This window comes from Anomaloglossus baeobatrachus, chromosome 3 (genome assembly GCF_048569485.1).
Source record: "Anomaloglossus baeobatrachus isolate aAnoBae1 chromosome 3, aAnoBae1.hap1, whole genome shotgun sequence".
Classification (NCBI taxonomy): domain Eukaryota; kingdom Metazoa; phylum Chordata; class Amphibia; order Anura; family Aromobatidae; genus Anomaloglossus; species Anomaloglossus baeobatrachus.
This window is the reverse complement of record NC_134355.1, coordinates 224,763,636-224,786,336: the sequence shown is the minus strand read 5'-3', so window position 1 is coordinate 224,786,336 and position 22,701 is coordinate 224,763,636. Positions and strand designations below refer to the sequence as shown.

The window sequence follows — 22,701 nt, the reverse complement described above, 5'->3', positions numbered from 1 at the left end:
CTGTGGATCCAGACTTCACAATGGTTGCTAGTAATCCGCACAACCTCGGCCAACAGGCTCAGGCTACCTTTGGTCAGCATCATGAGGATGAGGAGGATGATGAAGAGCAAGAATATTTTGAAGTTGGTAACCAAGGCATTGACAACCCAAGCTTCAGGGCTGTCCAGCATGGATGGACTGAGGAGGAGCAGGAGGAGGAGAGAGAGAGACTGAGGAGAAGAAGAGGTTTAGGGAGACAGAATGTATTCTTAGCAGTGACACACAAAGGATTCCAGTTCAGAGCCTGGGACACATGGCACAGTTCATGTCACACTGCCTTTATCATAGGACTGTCGGCTAGTCCACATTTTGGCAGACCAGAAATACTGGTTATGTACCTTCCTTGACCCATGCTACAAAGACAAATTCGCTTCGCTACTTGTCAAGACAAATAAGGATTGTACTACGGAAACATTCAAGAGGGCTGTAGGGGAGCAGTTGATGAAACGATTACCCTCAGATCAAGCTGGCGTCAGAGGTAGCATGTCATCTCACGCAACAGGATTACAAGAGAGGGCTACGCATAGTAGGAGCAACACAGGTGGGGGACTAATGTGCCAAAACTGGTCCATTTTCCACAAACCATAAACTGCGAATACCTGGTATGTTAAATCATCCACCCTACTTTCCCATGAACTTAACTGATCTCCCCTTTTCTCTGCTACTTGTGTGCTAATTAGAGATGAGCGATATTCGAGGTTCGCCAATTTTATGTTCGAGTGATTTTCGGGGGTGTTCGAGTCGTTCGACGAACTCGAACGATTTGGTAAAAGTTAGGCAGTTCGAGTTACGTTCGAGAATGGTTCGAGCACCAAAAGCGTGGCTTTTCATAGTAAGTATGAGCGCACCTTTCGTATCTGCATGCGTCCTGCATCCCCAGCACAATCCCTCTCTCTTTTCTACTCCCCGATCATGGGCGTCTCGCTGCACGGCTGTCAAAAATCTCCAGCGGCATTTCCTCTTTTGAAAATGGCTGCCGCTTCATTGTTCAATTAGTTATTCCATGCTTTCCCACCGGCGCCCATGATTGGTTGCAGTCAGACACGCCCCCACGATGAGTGACAGCTGTCTCACTGCAACCAATCACAGCCGCCAGCGGGCGGCTCTCTATCGTGCAGTAAAATAAATAAATAATAAAAAAAAATGCGGTTCCCCCCATATTTGATACCAGCCAGGATAAAGCCACACGGCTGGAGGCTGGTATTGTCAGGATGGAGAGCACCACATTATGGGGAGCCCACCACCCTAACAATATCACCCAGCAGCCGCCCGGAATTGCCGCATCCATTAGATGCGGCAGTCCCGGGACTCTACCCCGCTCATCCCGAATTGCCCTGGTGCGGTGGCAATCGGGGTAATAAGGAGTTAATCATAGCAGGTGTCTCCCCGAGATACCGTCCATGATTAAACTGTAAGTGAAAGTAAAGAAACACACACAGCAAAAAAATACTTTATTTGGAATAAAAGACAAAAATCACCTCATTTACCACTTTATTAAAATCCCCAAATACCCCTCCATGTCCGATGTAATACACACGACACTGTCAGCTCTGCTACTTGAAGATGGCAGGGAGCGATCTGTGTCCTCTCCACGCAGCAGCTGAAGTGAGCCGCTCTGTCACCAGACCACATGCTTTTCTGGACTGCTGCTCTCGCAATCCATGCCACCCGTCCATGTTGGATCAGTCACCTCATCATCGACCAGGTCGTCTTCAAATTCCTGAAGGTCAACATCTTTGGTAATGGAGGTTTCAGGCTGACCTGAGGGCAACTGTGTCTCATCATCCTCCAACACTTCCACCTGATTGCCCAGCATGTCACGGCCAACAACATGGCTTTCTTCTGGCTTTGGGTGCTCAAAGATCTCTCCATCACTGCACACCACAGCCTCACCTGCGTTGGTGGTGTTGCACGGTGAGACGCAAGAAAGGTCAAACAGTCCTGTAAACAGTTTCTCAGAGTAACCTGCTTTGGGGTCATATGTTTCCTTAGAATACTGATGTTGTGAGGAAATAGGAGCAGGCTGAGGATTCGATGGGCCAACCTCTGGACTATTTAAGTCTGTCTGTGTAGACCCTTGGAATTTGCTACTCGACAAGTAACTGGAGGTATTTTCTGCTAGCTAATTCGTTACCTGTTCGCATTGTTCAGGGCACAAGAGTGGTTTCCAACGTGGACAAGAAAATTGGGATAGGAAGGCAAAGGTAGATAAAGCAGGAACTTTTTTCTTTGGCTCGGTCACACTGCTTGGGCGATCACCACTGTCACTACCACCTCGTCCACGGCCCTTACCGCCTCTTTTTCCCTTTTTGTTGGTTTGATTTGAAGGTGAATACTGTAACGTGACCTTTTGTACTGATGCCGGGATGTTAAACTTGTGTTAAACGTTCCCCACAATAGCTGTTTCTGTAAGTCTAAAAATAGCAAAGTACCTCTTGGAGGAGTCGACAAAGATGTTGTGAATCTCTTTCAGCCCTAAAAGAAAACAGGGTTTGACAACAATTTTATTTTAGTATTGGTTTTTGGCACTTAGACTGTGTTTTAGTAAGAGCAGGACACTATGTAGGTTCTGTAAGATAGGAAGACGCCACCACAGGATGTTAGTTTGGTGCTATGAAGGTATTTTGCTTCAGGCAGAAGTAGAGCCACTGACATCGAGTATTAATAAAAATTTGGTAACACTGAGACTGTGTTTTAATAAGAGCAAGCCACTATCTAAGTTCTGTAAGATATGAAGCCCCCAAAAGTATGCTAGGTTGCTGCTAGGAAAGTACTGCCCTTGAGGCAGAAGTAGTGCCACTGACACAGAGTATTAATAAAAATTTGGTAACACTGAGACTGTGTTTTAATATGAGCAAGACACTAAGTTCTGTAAGATATGAAGCCCCCAAAAGTATGCTAGGTTTCTGCTAGGAAGGTACTGGCCTTGAGGCAGAAGCAGTGCCACTGACACCGAGTATTAATTAAAATTTTGGACCACTGACACTGTGTTTTAATAAGAGCAAGCCACTATCTAAGTTCTGTAAGATATGAAGCCCCCAAAAGTATGCTAGGTTGCTGCTAGGAAGGTACTGGCCTTGAGGCAGAAGTAGTGCCACTGACACCGAGTATTACCGTATTTTTTGCTTTATAAGACGCACCTGATTATAAGATGCACCCCCAAATTTGGTGAAGGAAAACAGATTTTTTTTTTTTAATGTTAAATGGGGTCCATCTTATAATGCCAGTGTCCGTCTAACAAATCATATAGGGTATATGTCCCTCATAGCCCCCCATCCTAAAATTAGCCCCCTTAATCTGGATATGGCCCCCTTATATTGAATATAGCCCCCGTGTGCTGGCACACATTCCCCTGTGCTGCCTATGGTCCCCTATGGATTGCACACGTTCCCCTGTGCTGCCTATGGTCCCCTATGGATTGCACATGTTCCCCTGTGCTGCCTATGGCCCCCTATGGATTGCACACGTTCCCCTGTGCTGCCTATGGCCCCCTAAGGATTGCACATGTTCCCCTGTGCTGCCTATGGCCCCCAATGGATTGCACACGTTCCCCTGTGCTGCCTATGGCCCCCTATGGATTGCACACGTTCCCCTGTGCTGCCCTTTGGCCCCCTATGGATTGCACATGTTCCCCTGTGCTGCCTATGGCCCCCTATGGATTGCACACGTCCCCCTGTGCTGCCCATGGACCCTATAGATCGCACAAGTCCCCCTGTGTTAGATATCGCCCCCATGCTGCTGCCCATAGTAAAATAAAACACTCTTTCCTTACATTCTCAGAGCTGTTCTCCCTCGTGTCACCCTCCGTGCTTCTGCTCTCCTCCACTTCCTGGTTCTCTGTGCCGGTCATGTGATCGGCACAGCAGAGTGATATCATCTCTGCGTGCCTGATCACAGTGGAAGCAGGGACACCGGGGAGAAACGCTGGAGGGGGTAAGTAAAGCTTTTTTATTTTAGGATGAGCAGCAGCATGGGGGCCATGGGGGGCATGTGCCATCACAGGGGGGCACAGGCACATATAATATGCACCGCTCCCCCAGCCCATCACTGCGGTGTGGTTTCAGCACCATGCTGATGGACAGCGGCTGTGCATATTATATGAGCGGGAGCAGGAGATCTAACGCTGCCACCCACAGCTTTCACCTGCCCCCAGCACTGCTCCAGAGCTACCCCTACCTCCCCTGGACCCTGCAGTGTATATATATACCCCCCCGTATATTCGGATTATAAGACTCACCCCCTACTTTCCCCCAAAATTTGGGGGAACAAAAGTGCGTCTTATAAAGCGAAAAATGCGGTAATTAAAATTTTGGAACACTGACACTGTGTGTTAGTTACAGCAGGCCACTATCTACGTTCTGTAAGATATGAAGCCACCACCAGGATGCTACATATTATGGTATTTTGCTTTAGGCAGAACTACAGGCTGTGACCAAAATTTTATTTATTTATTTTTTTTTTTTTTTTTTTTAAACTTACACTATTTTTTTTTAGCAGTAGGGTATTATTGGACACATCCGTATTATTGGACACCGGCTCGACGGCAGAGCTGTATTTTGCCTTCATGCTGCCCTAGGCACTTTAAGTGATCGCACCCCTTACTGACAATGTAAAACTATGAGTCTGTGCGCCCAACATCTGTGTAAGCCCAATCTACTCTGTAACACACTTGAAGAATTGCTCAACACTAAGAATGAAGATCTGCACTTGCTGACTAGCACAATAAAATTTCTATTTAAAAAAATAAAAAATATGGCAGTGTTTCCTAACCTGTCCTCCGCCTGAAAAACTCAAAGAATGTGTAAAGGCCATGGTGTGCACACACCCTAACAGTTCACATACCCTTTAGATATAGTAGTTAAGGTGCTCGTACACAGACTACAGTTAGCGAACCCAGAGATAGACAGGATTGGCCGACAGTCTGATTGTCAGGAAGATGAGGACCCAGTAGGTCCAACTTTAAAGATGAGCCACCACCAGAGATGTCTGGTAGCGTCTGTCTCATAGAGAACACGAGCACTCATCAAAGTGAGTGCCCTTGTGTATGTGAGCATCAGGAAGATAGCTGCCAGATGAATGATGGGACAGCTGTCTATAGTGTATGGGAGAGTCAGGAAGATAGCTGCCAGATAAATGATGGGACAGCTATCTATAGTGTATGGGAGAGTCAGGGAGATAGCTGCCAGACGAATGATGGGACAGCTGTCTATAGTGTATGGGAGAGTCAAGGGGATAGCTGCCAGCTGGTGATGGGACACCTGTCTATAGTGTATGAGGGCTTTAGTTAAATACTCGTTTGGCTGACGTATGGACTCAGACAGCTATATATTTAGTCTGGCACACTGACCCTATAATGATCTACTATCAAGTCTAGTAAATTAAATATTGCTACATCTACATGACTATATCACCAGATCCAACCTCAAATCATGATAACATTACCAGAGCCACCATCTGTACATAGCTACATCACCATAACCAACCTGAAATCACTAGTACATCACCAGAACCAACCTCAAATCACGACTCTATCACCAGAACCAACCAGGGGCGGATTAAGGGTAACCAGGGTCCTGGGTTGTTTAGGATCTGTGGGCCCCCCCATCCCTACACACGGGTCATGTGACCGGTCCATCATATACCTGAAACAGATAATTTCTGAAAAATAGTTGCCGAAACTATAACCTTAAAAACATCTACTAATCTAATAAATATACCCTTCAGTTTATAAAAAAAAAACAAAAAACAATAAGGCAGACTATTGAACAGTCCAGCTGTAAACAAGACTACTGCCCCAAAAGAAAAGAAAATAAATAATAAAAAAAAATGAGCAAAAACATCCTGTGTGAACATAGTTTAAGAAATACTGAAGTAAAATACTCACCAAATACTTCTGTGCACGAGGCGTTACAGGTACTGAGGTAAAAACTCACCAAATACTGAACGCAGGGCTTTTTTTTTTCTGCAGCAAAATCTGAGCAAAAGCTACAGCTTGTTATTAGCATGTATTTACATTAATCCAATAGGAAAAAAACTGCAAAACCGCCGTATGTGAACATAGCTTAACAAATGCGGTAACAAAAACTCTAATACTGAACATGTGCATGAGGCCTTGGGGCATGTACACACGCTGAGTATTTGGTGAGTTTATTACCTCATTATTTGTAAGGCCATGTGTGTACGTTCAGCATTTAGTGACTTTTCTACCTCCGTATTTGTAAAAAATATGAAGTTAAAAAAAACCTCACCAAATACTCAATGTGTGCACATGGCCTTATCGTAGTAGTGAAAATATATATGGGGTATGGGATTGGTGTGGGCAGATGTCCCTGCCCTGCACTCTGTGTGTGCTCCTCCATTATATCCACTACATACATAATGATACATGGAGAATATCCTGATGGAGGGGCACACACAGTATGTGGAGACAAGCCGTTGCCTGCTGCTAGTGAACAGGTCGGCAAGCACCTCCACAGAACAGGACACCGGTCCGTCTCCACTCTTCAGGCTGCTGGACTCCAGCGTGGCCTGCAACAACGCCATCTGACGTCACCATTACAGAGGACGCTCCTCTTCAGCAGATAGGTGGCCGGGACTCCCTCAGCCGCACCGCACCCTGTATGTTGCTCGTACGTCCTGCCCAAGGCTGCCACCAGGAATTTCAGGGCCCCATACTGCCAACATTTTTGGGGCCCCTTCAGACTCCGCCTCTACCACAGTTCCGCCTCTACCCCTCGAAATTTCGGCAATAGAAAAAAGTTATTTGCAGCATCATGTCCAAGAAATTAGGTTAAATGAGGGTCATTATGAGGCAATTAGGAAGGTGATTGTGAAAGGCAGCATAGTATACTGAGGAGCGGGGGAAATTTATGCAGAGAGATAGAAAGGGCAAGTTTTGGGGGTACATTATGGAAAGGGCATATTGTGGCCTTATTTTGGAGAGTAGCAGTGTGGGGGGGGGGGGGGAATTTTGTGCAGAAAGAAATTAACAACCCTTCTGATTCCACTTGTTCCCCCAGATATTATTAAATAAAAGGGGCCAGGATGAGGGACATACATTATTGGTTTATGGTGGCATGTGGAGCATAATTACTGTAGGGGAAAATTAGGGGACATTATTACTGATGAAATATAGGTTCATTTTGAGGATACTGTCTCCAATGGGGGAACAAAATTCTGATGTAGTGTAGAAATTGGGGAAACAGTGTGGAATGTGCCCTGGGAGTAATCGGCTATAGGTGACTGTGTGTTATTTTCTACAGAGGCATGTTCTGGCAGGAAGAAGTGATGACGGTCAGTGCTGGATAAAGAGGAAAAGTGAAGATGGATAACCTCAGCTAGAGACGTCACTGGTAAGTCAGTGTATTGCATATACACACACACACTGTATACTATATACAGAGCTCCTGTGTATAGTGTCACTGGTGATCACTGTACTACCTATATACAGATCTCCTGTTTATAAAGTCATCTGTGATCACTGTATTACCTGTACACTGACACTATATACAGAGCTCCTGTGTATAATGGCACTGATGATAATATTAATGTTATTAGTATTGTGTTTTTTATTCGTGATCATTTCTTGTATTAGTCGTCACTGTGTAGTAGTAATATGTGGTCTTGTCATGGTTTGGTGGTATTTGTCTCTTGTATGTAGTATTATTTGGTAGTCTGGTCATAGTGTTGTGGTATTTCTCCCTTGTATGTGGTAATATTTGTTTACTATGTGGTCTAATTATGGTGTGGCGGTATTACTCTCTTGTATGTGGTTGTGTTTGATCACTATGTATTGGTAATATGTTATCTGGTCATAGTGTGACGGTATTTTTCTCTTGTATGTGATTGTATTCGGTCACTATGGGGTGGTAATATGTTGTCTGGTCATGGTGTGGTTGTATTTCCCCCCTTGTATGTGGTATTATTGGTCTTGGTATAGTGGATTGTGTTGTGTCTGGAGGTCACTTTTTGTCTGAAAATTCTTTATTTCCAATAGTTTAAATATTTGAATGTTTAATCCCTCGCTGTCCTGGGACTATTGCACTGCAGCAAATATGCATTTCCAGATGTTCTCCAGTGGAAACAAGTAATCTCCTTTACTAAGGCCACATGCACACAGTATTTGGTGAGTTTTTAACCTCAGTATTTGAAGCCCAAACCAGGAATTTTACAATCAGTAAAATGACAAAAAAAAGTATAATAGAAAGATGGGCACTGCTTCTGCATTTTTCACCCACTACTGATTTTGGCTACAAATACTGATGTAAGATACTGACCAAATACTGACAGTGTGAACGTGGCCTAAGCATGTGATAACTTATTCATCAGTGGGGTCGGATTGCTGGGACCCGAACTGATCGGCAAAATGTGCAACTTCTATCCCCCATTACACTGGAGCTTATGTCCGACTTGACCCCTGATCCATTCATTCCCTCAGTGGCTGAAAGCGCTGTGCTTTTTTTTTTATCTGACCGCCCCATTTGGATGAATGGAGCTGAGGTCACACATCCCACCGGCCGCCGCTGCATTGTATAATGGGCATATAAGTGCCCTGTCAGGGATAAAAGTTCCTCATTCTTCCGATCGGTGCGGTTTCCACTGGTCTGGTTCCACTGATCAATAAGTTATCACCTACCGAACCTGTGGATCCTGTGGATCAGTGATAACTTGTCACCAAAGATTCCCCTTACTGCAAACTACTGTAATTGTACATTAGTTCTTGTGTGTGCACAGAAGATGTGCAGGAGCCGCCTGTGCTTTACAGTCAGCGCTCCACAATAATGGGGATAATGGCTAAGAGATATTTGCATGTAGCTGTAGGGTGGGCCCCAAGAGTTATTTCCCCTGGTGGGCCCCAGACACCCCAGTCCGACCCTGCTCACAGCGGTCAAGTATGCGATATGCAGACTCCCAGTCAGAACTCGTCTAGTGAGTACGGCCTTACTTAATGCACTTGTGTGGAACAAGGCTGCTTCCCCTAGACAGGTTGTAGTGGGGAGTTTGTATATCGCATACTTGAGCGCCATTCCCGGTGAAGACACTGGAGAATCCTTGTAGCACACAGTGAGTGTACTGGGAGGATTCACAAATCTGCACTTACACAGAGTGACATACACAGAGTGACTGCAGACTTGTCATTCTAGACTGGACAACTCCTTTAATATTTACTTCAAAATCTATTTTTAATATGCAAATCAGTGGACTTTGGTGCACCCTTATGCCTTTCTATTTGCATATGAAAGCCAGCCCCTTGTGTTGATTGACAGCACGGTAAAATCAGACATGTAAGTGGATTTTAGGCAGTACTCACGTTTGCTAATGGAGCGCTGTCAATAAAGACTAAAGACTTTAAAATACAAATCCGAGGGTGTAACAGTGCACCGAAGCAAACAGCACGCCGATGGTACACTGAAGCAAAGTACACACCAACGGTGCACCGAAGCAAAGACCACACCAGCGGTGCACCGAAGCAAAGACCACACCAATGGTGCACCAAAGCAAAGACCACACCAACCGTGCACTGAAGCAAAGACCACACAAACTGAGCACCAAAGCAAAGACCACACCAACAGTGCACCAAAGCAAAGCCCACACCAACGGTGCACCGAAGCAAAGACCACACCAACTGTGCACCGAAGCAAACAGCATGCCAACGGTGCACCGAAGCAAAGACCACACGAACGTTGCACCGAAGCAAAGACCACACCAACTGTGCACCGAAGCAAAGACCACACCAATGGTGCACCGAAGTTTCCCAAAAAAAATTCCAAACTGCAATTCAGGAATCCATAAAAATTATTTTATTTATTCCAAGTATTAAAACATCATATGAGTCTGTACATGTCAGTATAATGTACATGCTTGTATAGACTCATCTGATGTTTTAATACTTGGACTAAATAAAATAATTTTTATGGATTTCTGAATTGCAGCACTAGAACTTTTTTTGGGAAATCATTGGACACACTTAACCGGCAGATGACTGCAGACTTGGAACAGGAGGGATCGCTGCAGCAATTCATGGTGAGCGAAAATTTATAAACGGTGCACCAAAGTGCCCTCATTTACATATTAAATAAAAGGTAGATTTTTATGCAAATATTACAGAAGCACTCCGGTTACTTTAATCCCCTAAACCTGTGTAAATGTTAGTTTAGTGTAAGGTCTGTGATAATTCACTCACCGATCGCTGTTTTCTCATGTCCCTGACTCCATAATGATGTCACATCCACAGCTCGTCTCTGCAGTCTTCCCTCTTCTCCAGTCTTCTGCAGCACATCCTGACATTGTGCCCTGAAAAATAACATGTCATCACAATGTTCCTGAATTAACGCTGTGCCTTAAATAAGCCCTGTTCTGTGCCCTTGAAAAAATGATTGCTCACTGTGCTCCCTGTAAAAAAATATTGCTCCACACTGTGCCTCTTATAGTACATGGCCTCCATGCTATCCTTTCCTATAAAATATTCCCACTACACTGTCCTCCCTTATATACTATGACTGCCACACTTATGTACTATGAATGTCACACTGCCCACTAATAAGCAAAAACACCATATTGTCCCCCCTTATAAATTATACCCACCACACCTTCCTCAATTATGATTCATGATCTGCACACTGTCCTCACAATGCTCCATGCATGCTGCCCCTCTCCATACTGAACCTCCCATGCTGCCCCTTCTCCATAAAGAGCTCCCAATTCTGCCTGCCTCTTTTCCATGAGACCTCCACGCTGTCCCACTTATCATACTGAGACCATCAAGCTACCTCATGCTATCACACTATTCTATTTTTCATACTGAGTCCCCCTCATTGCTCTACTCCATACTGAGCCCACCCATGCTGCCCCCTTTCCATACTGAGTTTTCACACTGCCCCTCCCCATATTGAATCATCATGCTGTCCTTTCTCCATAATGAGCTCCCCATGTTGCCCCCCCTCCATACTGAGTCCTTACTTTTCCCCATCGATTTTGTCCCTTGCACTTTCTCACTCTGTAATCCCTAAACCCCCCTCTACAGAAATAGGCCCCCTAACACCCCTTCTACAGCAATAGGCCCCCTAACCCTCCTCTACAGCAATAGGTCCCCTCACCCCCTCTACAGAAAAAGGCCCCCTAACCCCCCTTTACAGAAAAGGCTCCCTTATCCCCCCACTACAGAAATAGGCCCCTTACCCCCCTCTACAGCAATAGGCCCCCTTAACCCCCTCTACATAAATAAGCCCCCTTACCACCCCTCTACAGCAATAGGCCCTCTTACTCCCCTTATACAGCAATAGGCCCTCTTACCCCCCCTCTACAGCAACAGGCCCTCTTACCCACCCTCTAGAGCAACAGGCCCTCTTACCCACCCTCTACAGCAACAGGTCCTCTTACTCCCCTATACAGCAACAGGCCCTCTTACCCCACCTACAGCAATAGGCCCTTCCTTCCCCTCTTCCAGTCTCTAGTATTGGCCTCTCTTTCCCTCCCAATCCAGTCTCTAGTATTAGTCTTTCTTTCCCTCCCCCCTCGAGTCTCTAGTATTAGCCTTTCTTCCCCTCCTCCCTCCAGTCTCTAGTATTAGCCTTTCTTTGCCTCCCCCTTCCAGTCTCTAATATTAGCCTTTCTTTCCCTCCCCCCTTCCAGTTTCTAGTATTAGCCTCTCTTTCCCTCCCCTCTGCAGTCTTTAGTATTAGCCTCTTTCCCTCGCCCCTGTAGTCTCTAGTATTAGCCTCTTTCCCTTCCCCCTGCAGTCTCTAGTACTACTCTCTTTCCTGTCTCCCTGCAATCTTTAGCATTACTCTTTCCCTCTTCCCTGTAGTCTCTAGCATTACTCTGTTTCCCTCCCTCATGCAGTGTGTAGTATTACTCTTTCCCTCTTCCCTGTAGTCTCTAGCATTACTCTCTTTCCCTCCCTCATGCAGTGTCTAGTATTACTGTTTCCATCCCCCTGCAGTCTCTAGTATTACTCTCTTTTCCTCCCCCTACAGTCTTTAGTATTATTCTCTTTCCCTCCCCGATGCAGTGTCTAGTATTACTCTTTCCCTCTCCCCTGCAGTCTCTAGTATTAGCCTCTTTCCTTCCCCCCTGCAGTCTTTAATATTAGCCTCTTTCCCTCCCCACTGCAGTTGTGTAGCCCCGCATTACCTTCTGGTACAGGTCGCCGCAGGGTCTCCATGGGCTTGGAAATCTTCTGGTCACAGGTAGGTTAACTTCAATGGGATTTGTGATGCCACTCTCGGTATTGCTGTCAGGGCAACCGCCACTGCAATTTAGGGAACACCTGGGGCTGATGGTAGGTGCAGTTAGATGTTGTGGCCTCCCGATAGTGATGCTGGTCCAGGGCCCGATGTAAGTGTGTAGTACCACAGGTCACAGAAGAACTCACACACAAAACAGCAATGTCTTTCAGGGTTTTTACTCACTTTCAGGTGGCAGGGGTGAGTTAACCCGGGCGATGCTATGATGAACCAGGTGGAACCAGGTATCCCTTCAGCTGATGTAGGGGTGACTGCTGACTCGCCTTCCTAGCCCTTCTTGTTTTGAGGTGACTCCTACGTGTAGTATTGCGGGGATCACCCAGGGAAGTCGCTTCTGCCGTTCTCCCCTTTCTGGCCCGTATGCCTGACAGCGTGGACAAAGGTAAGACGGCTCCAGGCTATGTCCTCCTTATGGGCCCCCTCGTTGCTGCTGTAGCTGCGGACTCTGTGTGGTTGGTGAGGCCCTCACCAGTAGGTTTGGCAGGCCAACTGAATGAGCCCCTGCTCTGGGGACCTGTTTCCCTGTGCGGGCTTGGTCTACCGAGTAGTCCCCTTACTCAGCCACCTCTTGCTTCTGCCTAGGTGGATTTCAGGCACCACCACAGGGTAGCCTTTCTCCCCCGCCAGCAGCCACGAACGGTGCAGTGTCTGGCAGGGCCCTGCTATTCTGCTCTGCCCTCCAGACGCGACTTCACACCTCCAGCTCCTTCGGCTGCCTCTGCACAACTCCCTGGTCCCAGTGACACCCCCCACAACTAGCTGGGATGCGAGGGCTACGCCCCCTACCTGGATCTACCCAGGGGTCCCCTCTAGCTGTGCTTGTGTCCTGGTTACTAAGTGTTCCGTGTGTCCACACCCTAGTCAGCCTCTGGGATTACCTGTGTTGTACTGACCCAGCATGGGTGCAGTACTCAGTGGTGCCTGACCAGGTCAGGGGCGCCATACAGTCTCTAGTATTACTCTTTCCCTCCCCCTGCAGTCTTTAGAATTAGCCTCTTTCCCTCCCCCCTGCAGTCTTTAGTATTAGCCTCTTTCCCTCCCCCCTGCAGTCTTTAGTATTAGCCTCTTTCCCTCCCCCCAGCAGTCTCGTGTTACTTTCTTTCTCTCCCCCTGCAGTCTCTAGTATTAGCCTCTCTCCCTCCCCCTGCAGTCTCTAGTATTAGCCTCTTTCCCTCCCCCTGCAGTCTCTAGTATTAGCCTCTTTCCATCCCCCCTGCAGTCTTTAGTATCAGCCTTTCTTTACCCCATCCCCCCGTGTATATAGCATTATTACTCTCTTTCCCTCCCTCCTGCAGTCCCTAGTATTACTCTCTTTCCCTCCCCCATACAGTCTCTAGTATTACTCTCTTTCCCTCCCCCTGCAGTCTCTAGTATTAGCCTCTTTCACTTTCCATGCAGTATCTAGTATTAGCCTCTTTTCCTCCCCCTGCAGTCTCTAGTATTACTCTCTTTCCCTCTCTCTGCTGTCTCTAGTATTACGCTCTTTCCCTCCCCCCAGCAGTCTCTAGTGTTACTTTCTTTGGTGCGCGCGCTCATGCCTCTGACCCCGGAAGGGCAGGCGCTGGTACTTCCGGAGTCAATCACCTCTCTGTGTCTGGCGCATGCAGTGTAAAGACACGGATATAAATAAATAGAGGTGCGCCTCTACCTCCCTCCGAAAACACAGCGGATTATTTAGAATATCTAACAAAGGGGGGGAGGATGTAAAAAAAAATGTTTTCTTTTTTTTTGCTGTCCGAAAGTGCTGCCTTCCGCAACGCGCCGCCCCAGGCACAGGACCACGGGTGCCTAATGGCAAATACGACCCTGCTCGCAGGTAACAACCATCCTGTATGTATTTTACAAAAGATTCTGGTCTGATACTGAGCTCACCTGTCCTGACTCAGGCCTCACCATTTCTGCTGTTAATGGATTACCAGTGACTCAGGGTTCAAAGAGGTAAAAATAAAAGTGGGGAGAGATGAGGGCCAAGGATTGATTGTAGTTGAAACTGATGCTGAGAAAAATCCACAAAGGATCTTGGGTACCAATGTAATTGAAAATTGTTTGGGAGAAGTGTTGTTTTTACTCCAAAAGATTGCTGAAACTTCCGGCGTCGGGCAACAGAGGGTCCTGCAAAAAGAAATCAGAGCCGTCCTGCAGAGGCAACAGGTAAATCTATCTGGTGGAGAAATTGGTAATAGACTCCGGCCCTATTGTAATACCCCCAAGAAGTGACATGATGATATGGTGTCGGCCGGCAATAGGCCTCAATTGGGCGAGATTACCAAGGAGTGGTGGAGCCTATATACTCAGAAAACTGGTCTATAGTCCTGACAGCCTGGGGGGTGGTGGATGCACGCAAGGGAAGAGTCCCTCTACGAGTGTTGAATTGTGGGGAGAAGGAAACTAAATTGCCCAGGTATGCCACCATTGCCATACTGTTTACTGTTACCAATGACTGCATCCAGGCAGTGGAACCTCTAACCTCATCAGAATCAGCAGAGGACAACAGCTCCCCAGAACTGTTAGAGGATTCGTGTCAGAAACTGCATGTAGGCACTGATTCCACTCCTTCTCACCAGAAACAAGTTGTTTATCGAGTAGCACAAGAGTGTGAGCAGGTTTTCAGTAAGCAGTGATGAGCGAGTACTAAAAAGCTCGGGTGCTCGAGGCTCGGGCCGAGCATCCCAAGATACTCGTGTACTCGGCCCGAGCACCGAGCCCAATGTTATCCTATGGGAGACCCGAGTATTTTTATGAAATGACCCCCGGCAGCATGTAGAAACCCTAAAAATGTCACAAAAGTCTCAGAAGAGTGCTCAAATGACATGGCAACAGCATGGGGAAGACCCCTTGAAGAATTTATCACTCAAAAGTCACAGCTGTGAACAATTTTGTCCGCGTTTTACGTCATTTTTACGGACTCACCAGAAAACCTTCTAAAATGACACCAAAATGAATTTTCATGGCGGAAATGTTAAGGGCACATACCCAATAGTGAGATAGAGCTGGTGTATGTTACTTTTGGAGATTACATGAAAGATTTTACGTGAAAACATTGTGTGGCACTCCGATGTCCCTGAGAAGAGACGTACATGAAGGCCTCTTGAGTCTAATGTGCCCATTTTGAGGAAGTGAGTGTTTGTAGTATTTTCCTTTGCCAGGGCAGTCCAAAATTGTGAGGTTCACCAATGCCCCTGCATACAGACGTGCATGAGGGCCTGTAAACCTGAAGTGCCCATTGTAAGGAGGTGGGTCTATTGTAGTATAGCCCTTTGGCAGGGCAGCCAAAAATTGGGAGGCTCCACATTGTCCCTGGATAGAGACGTGCATGAGGGCCTGTAAACCTGAAGTGCCCATTGTAAGGAAGTGGGTCTATTGTAGTATAGCCCTTTGGCAGGGCAGCCAAAAATTGGGAGGCTCCACATTGTCCCTGGATAGAGACTTTCATGAGGGCCTGTAAACCTGAAGTGCCCATTGTAAGGAAGTGGGTCTATTGTAGTATAGCCCTTTGGCAGGGCAGCCAAAAATTGGGAGGCTCCACGTTGTCCCTGGATAGAGACGTGCATGAGGGCCTGTAAACCTGAAGTGCCCATTGTAAGGAAGTGGGTCTATTGTAGTATAGCCCTTTGGCAGGGCAGCCAAAAATTGGGAGGCTCCACGTTCTCCCTGGATAGAGACGTGCATGAGGGCCTGTAAACCTGAAGTGCCCATTGTAAGGAAGTGGGTCTATTGTAGTATAGCCCTTTGGCAGGGCAGCCAAAAATTGGGAGGCTCCACGTTGTCCCTGGATAGAGACCTGTTAGGTTCTTAGTGCATCCGTGCTTGCATTTAAAAACCGCACGTGTGTGCCTGTTGGTGGCAGCGTTCAGGTGCACTTGTGTGCGTTTTGCAAAAACTTGGATATAACGCACAAGTCTAGTGAATACACATCAGCACAGCATTGCAAAATGCGCAAGGGCGTTGGCAACGAACAAGGAAGTGGACGTGATGGTGGTGCAGGCAGAGACCGAGGTCGTGTGCAAGCTCTAATTTCGCCACAACAAAGGGCCACATCTACTCGCTCGCACGTCCTGTCCCAAATTCTTGGGGACCGCAGCAGTACACCGCTCTTGAACCAAGACCAGTGTCAACAGGTTGTTAGTTGGATAGCGGATAACGCTTCCAGTCAGATTGGCACCACCAGAAACACTCTGTCTTCCACACGGTCAAGTGTCAGTAGCCGTGATACTGCACCGCACATTTCAGAACCTGATCCTCCTTCCTACCACCAGGCCGAGTACACGTCCATGGACATTACTGATCCCGCACTTGGACACTCGGAAGAGCTGTTCACGTTTCCATTCACACATTCTGGCCTCTCGCCAGCTCCTGTTGAAGTGGGCCATGACGAGATTGTATGTACAGATGCCCAAATATTTGAGCAGCCACGTTCTCAATAAGTTGGCAACGTGTCTCAACAAGGGGTGGACGATGATGAGACACAATTGTCAGGAAGTCAGGAGGAGGAGCAGGGTGCGGAAGAGGAAGACGACGTGGTGGATGATCCAGTAACTGACCCAACCTGGCAGGAGGATATGCAGAGCGAGGACAGCAGTGCACAGGGAGAGGGAGGCGTAGCATCCCAACAGGCAGTAAGAAGCAGGGTGGTGGCCCCAGGCAGACATCAGGCAACCGTGTCCCGGAGCAACAACATGACACAAGGTGCCTGTACAAATGTTAGGTCTTCCCGAGTCTGGCAGTTTTTTAAGTTGGCTCCAGATGATTCTAAAAAGGCCATTTGCAACACCTGCCATGCCAGCATCAGCAGGGGTACCAAAACTAGCAGCCTGACCACCACCAGCATGATCAGGCACATGTCAGACAAGCACCCGACTTTGTGGGATGTACAACAGAGTCGAGGAGCAGTGCTTGCTGATGTCACTGCTACGTCTTCGCTTGTTGTGCATGCGAGCCAATCCCCTGTCCATGCTGCCCGCAAACAAGCCTCCTCCGGCCCTGCACCTGCAGTTGCCCACGCAGAAATAACACCATCATCAAGCACGTCCTTGTCCCAGCGCAGCGTTCAGTTATCCATTCAGCAAACCTTTGAACGCAGGCGCAAATACACTGCCAACGCCCCACATGCCACACTTCTAAATGCTAACATTTCGCGACTGCTTGCGCTGGAAATGTTGCCTTTTAGGCTGGTGGAGACAGAAGCATTCCGCGACCTGATGGTGGCAGCTGTCCCACGTTACTCGGTCCCCAGCCGCCACTATTTCTCCCGGTGTGCCGTCCCCGCATTGCATAACCACGTGTCACAAAACATCACACGTGCCCTGAACAACGCTGTTTCAGCCAAAGTCCACCTAACCACAGACACGTGGACAAGTGCTTGTGGGCAAGGCCGCTACATCTCGTTGACGGCACACTGGGTTAATATTGTGGAAGCTGGGACCCAGTCTGAGCGAGGGACGGAACACGTCCTTCCCACACCAAGTTTTGCAGGCCCTACCTCAGTCAGGGTTTCACCCACACTCTACAGCTCCGGAATGTCATGCTCCTCAGCCTCCTCCTCCTCCTGCGCATCCTCATCCACTTTACCCTGTCGCGGGCGGAGGAGGGGACGCTGCGCTCTCCCACTGCTCGGGTCCGGCTGCCGCTGCTCTACGGCTGCTGCTGCTCGGTGGCTCGAGCGATGGCCGGATCCCGGGGACTCGAGCGGCGCTCCTCGCCCGTGAGTGAAAAGGGGTGGTTTGGGTTTTGGGGATATTGTCCGTGACGCCACCCACGGTTGTGGTGATTGTGTGGACACCACCGCTGCTCTGGACGGGGATCCCGGGAGCCTGTGACAGGGAGCAGCTTTGTTGTTATTTCTCCCCTCCGTGGGTAGGGGGGTTGGTTGTCCCGGGGCCCGGTGATGGGGTAGAGATGGATGACAGGCGGGTTGCGGGGCCTGATGAGGTGCAGGGTCGTAGGGGCAGCGCTGTGCCGCACGGCACGGAGGTACTCACTCAGCCCAATGATGATGACACAGTTCACGGTAAAACAAGCGGCTGGATGGACGGGTCCCTCGGACGGCTGCGGTTGTTCCTCCCTGCAGGTTAGTGATGACTGTCTCTCCCTGCACCTAAGTTCAGTGTTGGTAGTGATGGTTTCCCACTGGTAACCCGCTCCCCGACCTGGATATGGGCCGGAGGAGCCCCTTTTGCCCACAGGCGCTGGCCCTGGGAGACGGTTGCCCTTGGCGGTGGCGGTGTCTCCCCTTCACGGTTGGACGGTTGCCTTCTATCGGGACTTGGCTGTTTGGAAACCCGGAGGTCTTCTTCACTAACGGATTTGGCAAATTCACGGCGACACCAAGCCTTGCCGGGATCCGAAAGGCCCCTGCCAATGGTGCTGGCTTCTCTTTGTATACCGGTCCGGTACCGCCGGGTCACCACCCGTCCACGGTCCTTACGGCAGACTCCAATCGGCCTCCACTGCAGACGGTCAAAACATCCTGCCAACCTTGCTGTCCTGTCGGGGCCACACACCCGGACCAACTTCAGGCTCTTTGCTGTCACTTTTCTCCTCTCTACTACTTTCCTCCTTCCACTTCCTTAGCTTAACTCTCACTGCCTGTGTTTTCCCTCCTCCAGGACTGTGAACTCCTTGGTGGGTGGAGACCAACCGCCTGGCTCCAACCCCTGGTGTGGACAACAGCCCCTGGGGAAGGCAACAAGGATTTTGTGTTTTGACTATGATGTGCCTGCAGGGAGTGTGGGGTGTGTAAGTGTTGTGCTCTGTGGCCCCTGGCTTGTCCAGGGCGACACAGAAGCACTGCAGCACTGCCTCGGCGAAGCGGCAACAGGCTGTGCTGAAGCTAATCTGCATAGGTGACAAACCCCACAATGCAGAAGAGGTGTGGACAGCTCTGAAACAGCATGCAGATCACTGGCTCACATCTCTGAACCTAAAGCCAGGAAAGGTTGTGTGTGACAATGGCCGGAACCTGGTGGCGGCTTTGAGGCGAGGCCAGCTGACACATGGTCCATGCATGGCCCATGTGCTCAACCTCGTGGTTCAGCGGTTTCTAAAGTCATACCCAGAGCTGTCTGATCTGCTGGTAAAAGTTCGCCGCCTGTCTGCACATTTTCGAAAGTCACCTACTGCTTCAGCCGGCCTTGCCGGCTTTCAGCGCCATTTGCATCTTCCGGCTCACAGACTGGAGTGTGATGTCCCCATGCATTGGAATTCAACTTTGCACATGTTGGTCAGGATATGTGAGCAGAAGAGGGCAGTTGTTGAGTACCTGCATCACCTAAGCCGTAGGGAAATGGGTCAAACTCCACACATAACACCTGAGGAGTGGAGATGGATGTCCGACCTATGTACCATCCGCCAAAACTTTGAGGACTCCACCAAGATAGTGAGCGGCGATGACGACATTATTAGCGTCACCATACCGCTTCTCTGCCTTCTAAAATGGTCTCTGCTCAAAAAACAACCATGATGCATTGCAGGCGGAGCGCGATGAGTTTGAGCAAGAAACAGTAGTGGGTGTGGGTGATAACACGCAGCCCAGCCTCGTCTCATCACAACGTGCAGTGGAGGACTATGACGAGGAGGAGGATGAAGACATGGAGCAACTCTCCGGCCAAATTGAGGATATGACATGCAGTCATATCCTCAGTTCAGCGTGGCTGGCCAGAGGACAGGGTAAATGATGAGGAGGAGGAGGAGGAGGAGGAGGAGGAGGAGGACAGCATGTTCAGTCATCGTGTTGGTCAGGATTAGAGATGAGCGAACCGGTCCCGGTTCGGCTCGAGGTCGGTTCGCCGAACGGAGGTCCCGTTCGAGTTCGGCTCGTCGAACGTTCGACGAACCGAACTCGAACTGCATAGGAAACAATGGCAGGCAATCACAAACACAGAAAAACACCTAGAAAACACCCTCAAAGGTGTCCAAAAGGTGACACATGACTCACAACACAACACAAACACATGGGAAAGTGACAAGGACATATACTCATGCGAAAACAAAACAGCTGGACAAGGAAAAAGAGGAGGACACACAGATATAGGCATGGCACGCCCTTCTAAAATCATGTAAAAAACCGCAAGGTGACTCCAAGCGTAGTCTCCCTTTTTTTCCAAAAATTGGGCCCCACACACACCCACCCATTCAGTGGCAGCAGTTGTGCCCCAGTTGTACAATTCACAGCTAGATTTGCATCAAGCACATTCAAAAATACGCCATTCTTATCCGTCCCCAGGATGACATTGGGGTAGGTAGCAAAGTCTTTCCTGATCCCAGCTCTGTTCATCTTGGCTTCTTTTAAAAACACAGCAAGCAAGGGTTACTCCAAGCGGAGTCTCCCTTTTTTCCAAAAATTGGGCCACACAGACACCCACCCCATCAGTGGCAGCACTTGAGCCCTAGTTGCAAACAGGATGTTTTGATTTGCATCAAGCACATTCAAAAATACGCCATAATTAACCGTCCCCAGCATGACACCGGGGTAGGTAGATAAAGTCTTTGCTGAACCATGACTTGTTCATCTTGGCTTCTTTTAAAAACAATGTAAGCAAGGGTTACTCCAAGCGGAGTCTCCCTTTTTTCCAAAAATTGGGCCACACAGACACCCACCCCATCAGTGGCAGCACTTGGGCCCTAGTTGCAAACAGGATGTTTTGACTTGCAATAAGCACATTCAAAAATACGCCATAATTAACCGTCCCCAGGATGACACCAGGGTAGGTAGCAAAGTCTTTCCTGATCCCAGCTCTGTTCATCTTGGCTTCTTTTAAAAACAATGTAAGCAAGGGTTACTCCAAGCGGAGTCTCCCTTTTTTCCAAAAATTGGGCCACACAGACACCCACCCCATCAGTGGCAGCACTTGAGCCCTAGTTGCAAACAGGATGTTTTGATTTGCATCAAGCACATTCAAAAATATGCCATTCTTATCCGTCCCCAGGATGACACCGGGGTAGGTAGCAAAGTCTTTCCTGATCCCAGCTCTGTTCATCTTGGCTTCTTTTAAAAACAATGTAAGCAAGGGTTACTCCAAGCGGAGTCTCCCTTTTTTCCAAAAATTGGGCCACACAGACACCCACCCCATCAGTGGCAGCACTTGAGCCCTAGTTGCAAACAGGATGTTTTGATTTGCATCAAGCACATTCAAAAATACGCCATAATTAACCGTCCCCAGCATGACACCGGGGTAGGTAGATAAAGTCTTTGCTGAACTATGACTTGTTCTTCTTGGCTTCTTTTAAAAACAATGTAAGCAAGGGTTACTCCAAGCGGAGTCTCCCTTTTTTCCAAAAATTGGGCCACACAGACACCCACCCCATCAGTGGCAGCACTTGGGCCCTAGTTGCAAACAGGATGTTTTGATTTGCATCAAGCACATTCAAAAATACGCCATTCTTATCCGTCCCCAGGATGACACCGGGGTAGGTAGCAAAGTCTTTCCTGATCCCCTGATTTCCTGATCCCATTCATCTTGGCTTCTTTTAAAAACAATGTAAGCAAGGGTTACTCCAAGCGGAGTCTCCCTTTTTTCCAAAAATTGGGCCACACAGACACCCACCCCATCAGTGGCAGCACTTGAGCCCTAGTTGCAAACAGGATGTTTTGATTTGCATCAAGCACATTCAAAAATACGCCATAATTAACCGTCCCCAGCATGACACCGGGGTAGGTAGATAAAGTCTTTGCTGAACCATGACTTGTTCATCTTGGTTTCTTTTAAAAACAATGTAAGCAAGGGTTACTCCAAGCGGAGTCTCCCTTTTTTCCAAAAATTGGGCCACACAGACACCCACCCCATCAGTGGCAGCACTTGGGCCCTAGTTGCAAACAGGATGTTTTGATTTGCATCAAGCACATTCAAAAATACGCCATTCTTATCCGTCCCCAGGATGACACCGGGGTAGGTAGCAAAGTCTTTCCTGATCCCCTGATTTCCTGATCCCATTCATCTTGGCTTCTTTTAAAAACAATGTAAGCAAGGGTTACTCCAAGCGAAGTCTCCCTTTTTTCCAAAAATTGGGCCACACCGACACCCACCCCATCAGTGGCAGCACTTGGGCCCTAGTTGCAAACAGGATGTTTTGATTTGCATCAAGCACATTCAAAAATACGCCATTCTTATCCGTCCCCAGGATGACACCGGGGTAGGTAGCAAAGTCTTTCCTGATCCCAGCTCTGTTCATCTTGGCTTCTTTTAAAAACAATGTAAGCAAGGGTTACTCCAAGCGGAGTCTCCCTTTTTTCCAAAAATTGGGCCACACAGACACCCACCCCATCAGTGGCAGCACTTGAGCCCTAGTTGCAAACAGGATGTTTTGATTTGCATCAAGCACATTCAAAAATACGCCATAATTAACCGTCCCCAGCATGACACCGGGGTAGGTAGATAAAGTCTTTGCTGAACCATGACTTGTTCATCTTGGCTTCTTTTAA

General features: G+C 48.2%; 1 protein-coding gene across 2 annotated transcripts in view; it reads right to left on the bottom strand.

Annotated features, from left to right (window-relative positions):
- FMN2 (formin 2) overlaps nucleotides 1–22,701 on the bottom strand; it is a 2,161,480-nt gene that overhangs the window by 1,477,807 nt on the left and 660,972 nt on the right. The gene's annotated exons all lie outside the window — the stretch shown is intronic.